Source organism: Symphalangus syndactylus, chromosome 21 (assembly GCF_028878055.3).
Source record: "Symphalangus syndactylus isolate Jambi chromosome 21, NHGRI_mSymSyn1-v2.1_pri, whole genome shotgun sequence".
In the NCBI taxonomy this organism is placed as follows: Eukaryota; Metazoa; Chordata; class Mammalia; order Primates; family Hylobatidae; genus Symphalangus; species Symphalangus syndactylus.
In genome coordinates this window covers 64,494,849-64,505,508 of record NC_072443.2, presented here as the reverse complement: position 1 = coordinate 64,505,508, position 10,660 = coordinate 64,494,849, and positions in this window count along the sequence as shown.

Below are 10,660 nucleotides of genomic sequence, written 5' to 3'. Positions count from 1 at the left end.
CACAATATTTTTCCATTGTATGGCTCTGCCACCACAGTAATTATCAGGAAGGCTCTATCTCTAGTGTGGCAAATATGAGCAACAGAAGCTCCCCACTTAAATTCTCCCAGCTTAGCAACCCTAATGAAGAGAAAGAACCTCTTTCCGAAGCTCCAGCAAAATATGGCAGGACTTATACTCACTGACCATAACATGGTTTGGGTCATACACCCATCCCTGACAAAGCATGTGAGTTTTCTCTTCGGGCAAGCCTGGGTTTCAGACCCTGTGGAGTCAGAAGGTGGACTCAAGGCCATCTGAACCATATATACTAATTGGAAGGGAGGAATAGTTTCCTCTTGCACAAAAACCTGTTTCACTTACCAGAAAAAGATAGAATGGATTCTGGTCACAAGGACAAGAAACAGAAGGTTCACTACCAGAACACATACTCTAGAAAGTACAAAAGTACCTCATGAAAGCATATGTTGCCACGGAATATTCCCAAAGATTGTATTTTACAAAGATGTCAACATATGGATGATCATTATGGATGAACAATATAACCCTTGGTGCCTTACAGACAAAGACATCTTCTGAAAGAGTATGAACTTTATATGCCAACTCGAAAATTGTAAAATGTTATTGCCTTTTTAATGGTAGGCCAAGAAACTAGGCAATCAGAAAAAAGTCAAATGTTACTTCATAATTATAAAACTTTTTAATTAAAAAAATTCTTCAAAGTTAAAATAATTTATACATTTGGCCTTTTTTTTAAAAAAATGAACAGGCTTACATGGTTTCAGTGCTGCATTTAAATGACATCTATAGTTTTTTTTAATTGTTATTTACAGGAATCTTGATCTCCTTGTAAAATCTGTTACTATAGTAATCTCAGCAAATAATTAGCTCCTCAGGGAAAATCCAACTCTTCATAACTTCTAGTTGAAACAAAAAAATAGCCTTTAGCTCTTTTTCCTAAATAATGATACGTTTATTACTTATACATTGCTGCCCACTACATTTGTAAAATAAAACTACATTTTTTTCTTAGAAATGCTTTCAGACATTGTATCCACCTCTTCAAGATATTTAAAGATAAAAAATTTATTTTAACTGTTAACAGGTTTAGAAAAATTAATACACCATGGAGTCTATAGCCTTGCAAATTATTTTAAAATGATTATTTTCTGTTCCTTGTTTTCTCTTCTTTTTTCTCCCATTTCACAGTCCCCTGTGGCTAGAAACAGACAACAAATTAAGTACAATGAACATTGTTTCTGCTTACTAGGGACAAGTGACTATTTTTTTTTTCTTTTTTCTTTTTCTTTTTTATTTTTTTTTTGAGATGGAGTCTCGTTCTGTCGCCCAGGCTGGAGTGCAGTGGCACAATCTTGGCTCACTGCAACCTCCACCTGCTGGGTTCGAGCAATTCTCCTGCCTCAGCGTCCCTACTAGCTGAGATTACAGGCATGCACCACCACGCTCGGCTAATTTTTGTATTTTTAGTAGAGACGGAGTTTCACCATGTTGGCCAGGCTGAGGGTCTTGAACTCCTGACCTCAAGTGATCCAACCACCTCAGCCTCCCAAAGTGCTGGGATTACAGGTGTGAGCCACTGTGCCCAGCCTGACAAGTGACTATTTTCAAGCTAAGTAAATTAAATGTATCTCTAAATAGCTCATAAATAATAATGTTAAGTTTAAATACTTAACTCTAATGTATATGTTTTATTATATATATATATAGTGTTTAATTCTAAAAGCAATTTAAAGCAACTTCAAAGATGTCAAAGTAAAATAAACAAGATGAAGCAAAAGGCAAATAGAGTATAAAAGCAAGCTAAACCAAGAATGAAATTTGTACTCAGTATGCATTCCATGAAGTCCACTTACTAATAGTGGATGTTAACCTAGGTACTTTAGTTTCAAAGTCCCTCAAGTGAACAATATAGGTTATTCCAATACAAAACAAAATACTGAATAGCAAAAGAGAATCCTACATTGTATCTGAAGTATGCCTGTAAACATTAGAACCTAGCAAGCCGAGCATAATATGTATACATATACATAGACATACATATACAGAGAGATGCAAAATTCTTAAAGCTTGCATTTGTCCTGAGTTTACTACTTTATTGATTCTGATATACTCAAGCCAGAATGATTTTATATTGTCCTAATACAGACCTATTTTCAATATGTGCTAATGCTATAGTTTGAGTAGGCTAAAATGATTTGTTCTAAATAGTCATTTTTACATGATAGGGCCAAACAAAGTTAAAATTAGAGGATGGATGCAGTAGAAATAACACGGAGAGCAGGCCAGGCTTGGATCCAAATAAGCAGAGTCCTGGAAGCCCAAGGCTTACTGATTGATGGATGGAGAATACAAGGAAGCAATGGGTACAAAAAAAAAAAATGGCAGGTGCATGAAGTTACTGCTAAGAGAGAGAATAGAGAATCAGAAGCACATGGTAAAGAACAAAGGAAAGGTAAGGAAAGATAAGAATAGAAAAATTTTAACATAGCATATGAGTGAATTACTTCTTAGAAGCCTAGTAGGACTTGCTCCAGTTTTTTTTTTCTTGATAACCCACTGTTATCACTCACAGATTCAAAATTAATTCTCTCGCCTTTCTGCAAATAGTCTAAAACATATTCATTATTTTTTTACAACAGAGTTATCATAATCAATAACATCCAAAGGAACAAGACCTTAAAATCAGGCACAGGCTATAATCCTGGCTATCTGGTTTTTCCACAGCATATAATGATGTAGATTCCAAGCAGTAGGTGCTTGGAAGAGTCACTGGCAATTCTAAGTTAACAGTTTGGTAGGATTCTTGTGATCTTCCTCAATCCAAGTAGCTTCAAGTGCCCTCCCCTAAACCTCTTTTCTAATCAGATTGCTACACTTAACCTGCTCGTGAGGGCCATCACAGCTTGGTCAAATAGACCCGGGCTTGACTCCCCAATTCACCTACTGACAAAGAATATTTATTTAGTTTTTCCCAGTTTCAACACTCACTACTATTTTGGGGATTATGCTATTTATCTCAACAAGCTGCTATGGAAGTCAAATGAGATACTGTTGCAAAGTACCTAGTTATATCCCTGACCATCATAAAATGGTAGATATTATAGGCATAGGAGAGAAGTTCAAGAGCATTGGTATTACAGAGGGATATGGTCTTCCAGTGATTGGAAATGATTTTTTCTAGAGATGAAAGCCTGGTTCTAATCCAGTCAATCTCCTTTTCACTGTGGGAACCCAATCAGCATCTCACCCTCACCATATGCACAATGAGGCTGGATTAGATGTGATAGATCATCTCTAAGGTATGCTTCCCCTCTATAAAATTCTGTGGCTGTACAAGTGTTGTAAATTAGAAATTTTCCAGTTAATTTCCCTTGGGGCTTACTAGTCTTACATTGAACTCCCTTCCTTCCTGTGTCCTCTAGTTTTCATCATTAATATTTCAAATCATCATGAAGAATAGGTAAGATGACACCAACCCTAAAAAATAGTATTTAGTATTGTGGATGATCAAAACCTTTTGAAACAAGGCAGACCTTACATTAAATCCTGACTCTGCCATATTGGTTATATGACCTTGAAAAAGTTTTTTCAGCTCCCTGAGAATTTGTTTCTATTTTACAAAATGAGGCTAATGAGTAATACCTACCTTAAAGTATTAGTTTCTGAGAGATTGAATTCTCCTGGCTTCTAGTAGGCATTCAATATTATATTATTTTGTACCCTGAAAGAATCATTAAAATTCAGCTTTAAATCCTTCTAGATATGCTTAACACATTTTTGATTGAAGAACATGGCAAGTAACTTAAAGAAATTTTACACCCAAAATCTTGTCTAATTTAAAAAGCCAAAAATAAAGTAACAGCAAGTTATCAAAATCATGGCTCTAACTTTGCTATAGGTTGAGCATCCTTAGTCTGAAAATCTAAAATCCAAATGCTGCAAGACCCAAAACTTTCTGAGTCACCAATATGATGACACAAGTGGAAAATGCCACACCACATCTTATGTGACAGGTTGCGGTCAAAATGCAGTCAAAACCTTTCCATGCACAAAATTATTTAAAAGATTGTACAAAATTACCTTCGGGTTATGTGCATAAGATGTATATAAAGCAAAAATGAATTTCGTGTTTAGACTTGGGTCCCTTTCCTGAGATATCTCATTATGTATATGCAAATATTCCAAATTCCCAATAAAATGAAATCCAAAACACTCTGGTCCCAAGCATTTCAGATAACGGACACTCAACCTGTACCAAACTGTGGCAAGATAAGACTATTAAACATCTGAAGTGTACCTCAGATTGAACTACCAAGAATTACAACCACATCGAGAAATGTGCTTTAAATTGTTGTAATGAGCACTTGTTAGTGATGAGACAAAAATTGTTATTCACTTCTGAAAGACCCCTGAACTGAATATTTAAGTACTATTTCAAAACCTATTTTTATAAAAGTGCATCAAAATGTTCAGAAAGATTATCTGTGAAGAATGAAACACCATTTCAAAGCCAGAAGGAAAACTAGATTGGCTCACTTTTCAGTTCTCATATTATTAGTTCAATAGGTTTATTTAAAAATCTCTCTGATCTTTTACTCTGACTCACTGAAAGCAAATTTTGAAAAGTGAAAAACCTATAAGGCTTTTCATTTTCTACTAAGTATCTTCCACAAATCTAACATCAATAAAATATGACAGCCCTGGACCTGAATATGACAGCCTTTATATGGTTCTAATGCATTGCCTACCCTATCCACAGAACAATCACTAAACTCAGCAGTAAAAAAGATCAATCAGTAAAAATAGGAATTTGAGTTTAATTCAAATACCTGGGAATACCAAGATGCTTTCATATAATCTCATTACTGATTACTTTTAAAAAGGCATAACACTTCATTTAAAATGAATATCTGAGTGCAGTTGATTATTTCTGCCCTTTATATATCTGTAACTATTCGACTAATAATAATAACAACAAAAACAATAATCGTTAACAATTTCTTGAGTATATACAACAGAACTGAATCACTGACTTCAATACTTTACATAATGACCTCATTTAATCCTCAAAACTATTCTACTTACAGTTGATAAAATTGAGTCTCAGCAAGTTTAAATAACTTGATCAGACCTCACATTAAATAAATGATGGAGTTAGGACTGAATTCAGACACGTCCTATATCTTTCATTCATTCATGAGTATATTAATTTATTCAAAGAATATCTTTGTCCTAAAGGAATGGCACTGTAGCAGAAAGATGGTTGCAAATTCTTTGTCACTATGCTCATTGAAAGGCAAAACCTATTGTTCGCCCCTTAAATATAGACTTGCCCTGTGACTTGGTTTGACCAGTGGAATGTGGCGGAAGTGACGAAGATACTTCCAAGCTAGCACAAAGGAGAGCTGCTGCTTTTGCTATCACCTTCTTGGAACATTCCAGGAACCATACCACTGTGAAGTGAGAAGCCCAAGCCACGTAGGAGACCACAGGGAGCAGAACAAGGATATGCCAGTCAAGAGTCTCAATAATCAGCACCAAAGCTAGTCGTGTGTAAGCAATCTTATGCATCTTAGGCCTCTTGAACACTGAGATCATTGCAGCCCCAACTAACACTCCACACGGTGGAAGAGCCACCCAGCAGTATACAGTCGACTCACAGAATAGAAAGAGACAATGAATGGTTGCTTTAAACAAGTAAATTTTGGGGTGACTAGTTATGCAGCAATGGATAAAGAGCTGCAATATTTTTCTTGAAATGAGAGCGTTGGGTATAATATAGCAAAATACAACTCTAGAAGTAAAATAAATAACTATAATAATATTATTTTGGCATAATATAGCAAAATACAACTCTAAAAATAAGAAAAAGCGTGAAGCAATTGCTTTTCTCTTGTGGCTGGGCATGATTTTTATACTGAAAGCCTGGTAACGTAGGAAAATCAGAAGAGACTATGGCTCTTTTTCTTCACTTATTTATTCATGTACTCATTTATTTAAACTTACTCATTTATATATTCATTAAGCCCCTATTTCTTGTTATATGTGAGTGTCTTTGTTAACTACTGTGGGTAATACTGTAAATCAAGATAAGCCGACTGCCTTTAAGAACTTTTAGGTCTAAAGAAGGTAAATACTTTTTGGTTGATTGACTCTTATGCATTCCCAAAACAGTAAAGTGGAAGTTAGAAAAATTAAGGAAAGCAAGGGGGAAAATTGGAGAAGCCCAGTCCATATTTTAATTTTTGCTGTTGATAATACACAAAAGTAAATTATGAAATATGTACTGTGTTTATATTTCAATATTTCATTTCTACCCATAGAACGTTAAGCCCCCCAAAAATGAACATAAAAGAGAGTGTGTATTCAATCGCTTTTGCCCTTCTGCTTGGCTCTCCTTAAGGCTTCTGAGTTTCTAACCTGTCAGAGGATTAGTTTCCTTAAATGCAAAATTAAGATGATTCTACCCCTACCTGCCCCAAGGTGTATTATGCCATGCAAAATGATAATTATGAGATAAAACTATTAAATCTTTATATTAGGGTCAGAACTTATTTACATACCATCTTATTCAGACCACGGCAATGCAAAAGTGATCTTTTATGCACTTGTAAGCAGCAGAAGAAAATAAAAATTAACTGTAAAAGCTCTACCCAAACTTAATTAAACAATGTCTCCCCACATTCAAACAGGCAATTCTAATAGGGCTGAGGATCATAATCCTCAGTCCTCCTGTCCTCAGAGCTGGGTGTGGGATGCAATTGGTTCCATCAGATTCCTTCCCCAAGAATTGATAGTATTTGGAGCTAATGGAGGAAGGGCTTGGATTTTGAGTCACTGGTCAGAAGGATGTGAGTCAAACACTGCCTCACTATCTTCCCTATTACACAGAGAAAGCCTATATTCTATAACAAAATATGAGATCCATAGAGACAAACACAGGTGAGGGACAGACCAAGTCTTGATAACCTCGCTTGGTCCCCTGGATCAGGCTGTGCCTAAAACTGTGATAAACCTTCACTTCAAAGTTGTGTGAACCAAAAATTCTCTTTTATTATTCAAGTTAATGTAAGTTGGATTTCTGTCCACTGCTTCCAAAAGAATCTTGTCTAAAAATAAAATTAAAGCATCAGAGGTGTATTGAAATCATCTGAGACCTTTCATAACTTGTTTGGGCAATTAATCTGTTATGAGGATAAAAGTATGTCTAATTGTAAACTAAGAAAGGTAGTAGTTAAAGCAAGAGACACAATGTAACACTATTATCCTAGCCACCAACCTGATTGCATTCTTTACTTTCTAGTCAAGCCCCTTCTTCCCTTCTCTAACTACAGATCAACACAGTTTTTTTCTCATCTTTTTTTTTTTGTTTTTGAGACAGAGTCTTGCTCTGTTGCCCAGGCTGGAGTGCAGTGGTGTGATCACGGCTCACTGCAACCTCCACCTCCCAGGTTCAAGCGATTCTCCTGCCTCAGCCTCTCAAGTAGCTGGGACTACTTGAACAGGTGCATGCCACCATGCCCGGCTAATTTTTGTATTTTTCGTAGAGACAGGAATTCACCCTGTTGGCCAGGCTGGTCTCGAACTCCTGACTTCAAGTGATCTGCCCTCCTCGGTTTCCCAAAGTGCTAGGATTACAAGCATGAGCCACCACACCCAGCTTAACCTGTCTTTTTAATTTCCAGTTCACAAAGTGCTATCCTCCAGGATGCCAGGAAATGAACTGGGGGACTGAAGAAAGAGTCAAGAAAAGAAGATAAAAACTTAGTTTGTAGCCTAGTGGCATAATAGCTAACATGTCTAACCATTAGCAAATGCTCAAAAATCCTGAGCCCAGAAAAGCCTTATTCACTACCGTTACAGAAATAAATCTAGAAGGTTAGCTATGCTGAATATGTTAGGGAAATGGAGAAGCACTGCTATTTTGATAATCAATTCAAAAGAAAATTAAATTTCCTAATGAAAACTACCACTATTCATTTTCTGGACATATGTAAAGATAAAGCAAGCTTAAAACAACAAATAACCACCTAATCTTTTAACCTTCAGATATGGTGCAAAAGCATGACCTAAAAGATACTTTTTCGTTACTAGTGAAGCAGGCTTTAGTCTCAAACTTCACCTTAGACCATTCAACGTCTGCCCATTTGTCTTGTACTGACTTTTCCTTTCAGTGCCCTGGATGTCAGTGGAACTTGGCTGCCAAAGACTGAGGCTGGAATCAAAGTGCTTTGGGCTTTCCCACCAGAACTCCATCCATGGGGCATAGAGGCAGACTTGGAAACAGACAAATGCTGTGTCTGCAAAATAAACTAATTAGTGTAGGGCAAAATGGGCTCTATCCTTTCCTCAACCCCAGCCCCAGGAAAAAGCAAGAGTCTTGTGGTCATTTTGCCTTTGCTTACATCCATTGCTGCCTGAAGCTAAAGAAAGGCTCCTTAGTAGACCATAGTAAGCCCCCTTTTATCCTCCTGCTGTCAGGGATGAAAGATTCCAAGCCTCAAGTGCAACACAGCTGCAGGCGCCGACTTTCCCAAAAGATAAAAATCAAAACCCAAAAAAGACCACAAGTTCACTTTGAAATTAAAAAAAAAAAAAAAAAAAAAAGGCCTTCTCAGAGTGGCTACTCTCCAGACACCAGACACACAAATGCTTTAAAGACAAAAACAGGTTGTAACATTTGTCAGGGTGAATAAAAAGCTTAGAGCAGGACTCTCAAGTCTCTCTGTGCTAAGGAATGTCTTCTCAATTCTTTGCAGCCTTGAGGACCGGCAGATGACTAGCAAATTGCCAACGGGGCAGGGGAAGGGCTATACTCTATATGCTGACATTCAGAGACAAACATGGAGGGGCAGCAAGAGCAAAGACGAGTCTTGGTGCTCTTCCCGGAGTTCCCAGGCTTTATTGGCCATGGATCCTGTTATTCAATCAAATACTTATTGTGTGCCTACTACATCTTGGGCACTATTCTAGGCCCTGTGGATGTATCAGTGAACCAAGCAGGAAAAAAAATCACCTACTCATGTGAAGGTTATGTTGCAATAGACTTTGGGGACACAGACAGACAATAAATTAAACAAATAAGAAAAGTTTATAATACCTTAGAAAATAAAAAGCACTATAAATAAAATAAAGCCGGGAAGAGATATAGGAATTGCCAGAAGGGCAAATGGTAGACTTGCCATTTAAAATTGGTGTTCATGGAAGATTACAGGAAAAGTCAAAGTTTGAAAGATTTGAAGGAGGGAAGGGAGTAAACCAGATATTTGGGAAGAAGAGTGGTAGTGGAAAAGGAGAGCAAGAGCAAAGACAGAGGAAGGACCTTGCCGGCCACGTTCAAAGAACAGTAAGCAGGATTCATGTCTGCAGTAGAGACAGTGATGGGGCAGAGTTTAGAGATGAGGTCAGAGAAGCAGTTTTGGACCAAATTATATATGGATTGATAAAACACCAGTTTTTGCTCTGATGTGGGCAGTCCTCAGAAAGTTTTGAGCAGAGGTATGATACAATATGACTTGGCTGCTGAATTGAGAAGGACAGAAGCAAGGAGATTAGTTAGGAGGCCATTACAATAATACAACTAGTACTCTGGCGATTTCAATAGGCATCTTAATTTTTTCACAGTCTACCTTCAAATAATACTATACTACTTCATACATAATGTAATAACCAAATCACTACAACAGAATACTTCCATTCCTCCCTCATTCCTTTGTGCTATTATCATATTTTACTCTTATGTTATAAACCCCACAATGCATTATTATTTTTGCTAAAAAGAAAATTATTTTTTCAAAGAAATGTAAATATGAGGAAAGAAAGTCTTGCATATTTTCCCACATATTTACTATGTCTTGCACTCTTCATTCTTTTTTGAGGTCCAGAGTTCCCTCTGGCATTTTCCTTCTTCTTGAAATTTTCTTTATGATTTCTTCTAGTGCAGAAAGGCTGAGAATAAGTTATCTCATCTTTTGTTTGTCTGAAAGCATCATTTTACCTTCACTTTTGAAGGATATTTTCACTAGGGATATAGAATTCTAAGTCACCATTTTTTTTTCTGCCCATAATATTAAAGATGTCATTTTATTATCTTCTGGATTGCATTGTTTCTAGCAAAAAATCAGTGGTACGTCTTACTTTGTTTCTCTGTAAGATGCCTTTTTCTTTGGCTGCTTTTAAGACTTTTAAAGAATCTCTGATTGTAATTCTGATATACATTAGTATAGATTTTTATGCTTATTCTATTTGGGACTCATTGAGCTTCTTTGTTTACAGATTTCATCAAATTTGGGGATTTTTCAGTCATTAATTTTCTATCTCCTGTCCCGTCTTTTCATTCTGGGATTCCAGTTACATATGTTAGAACCCTGTGTTCCCATGGGTCACTGAGGCCCTGTTCATTATTTTTGAGCTTTATTTTTCCTCTGAGCTTTAGTTCAGATAGTTTCTACTATGTCTTTAAGTTATATGATTGATCTTTATTTTCTGGAGGGTCCAATTAACTGTTATCTTCATCCAGTTTTTTTATTCCTGATACTATGTTTCTCAGTTTAGAAGTCCCATTTGATTTTTTCTGTATTTTTCATTTATCACTTCGTTGTGTCCATATTTTAACTGAAATCTCTATACATATTTACAT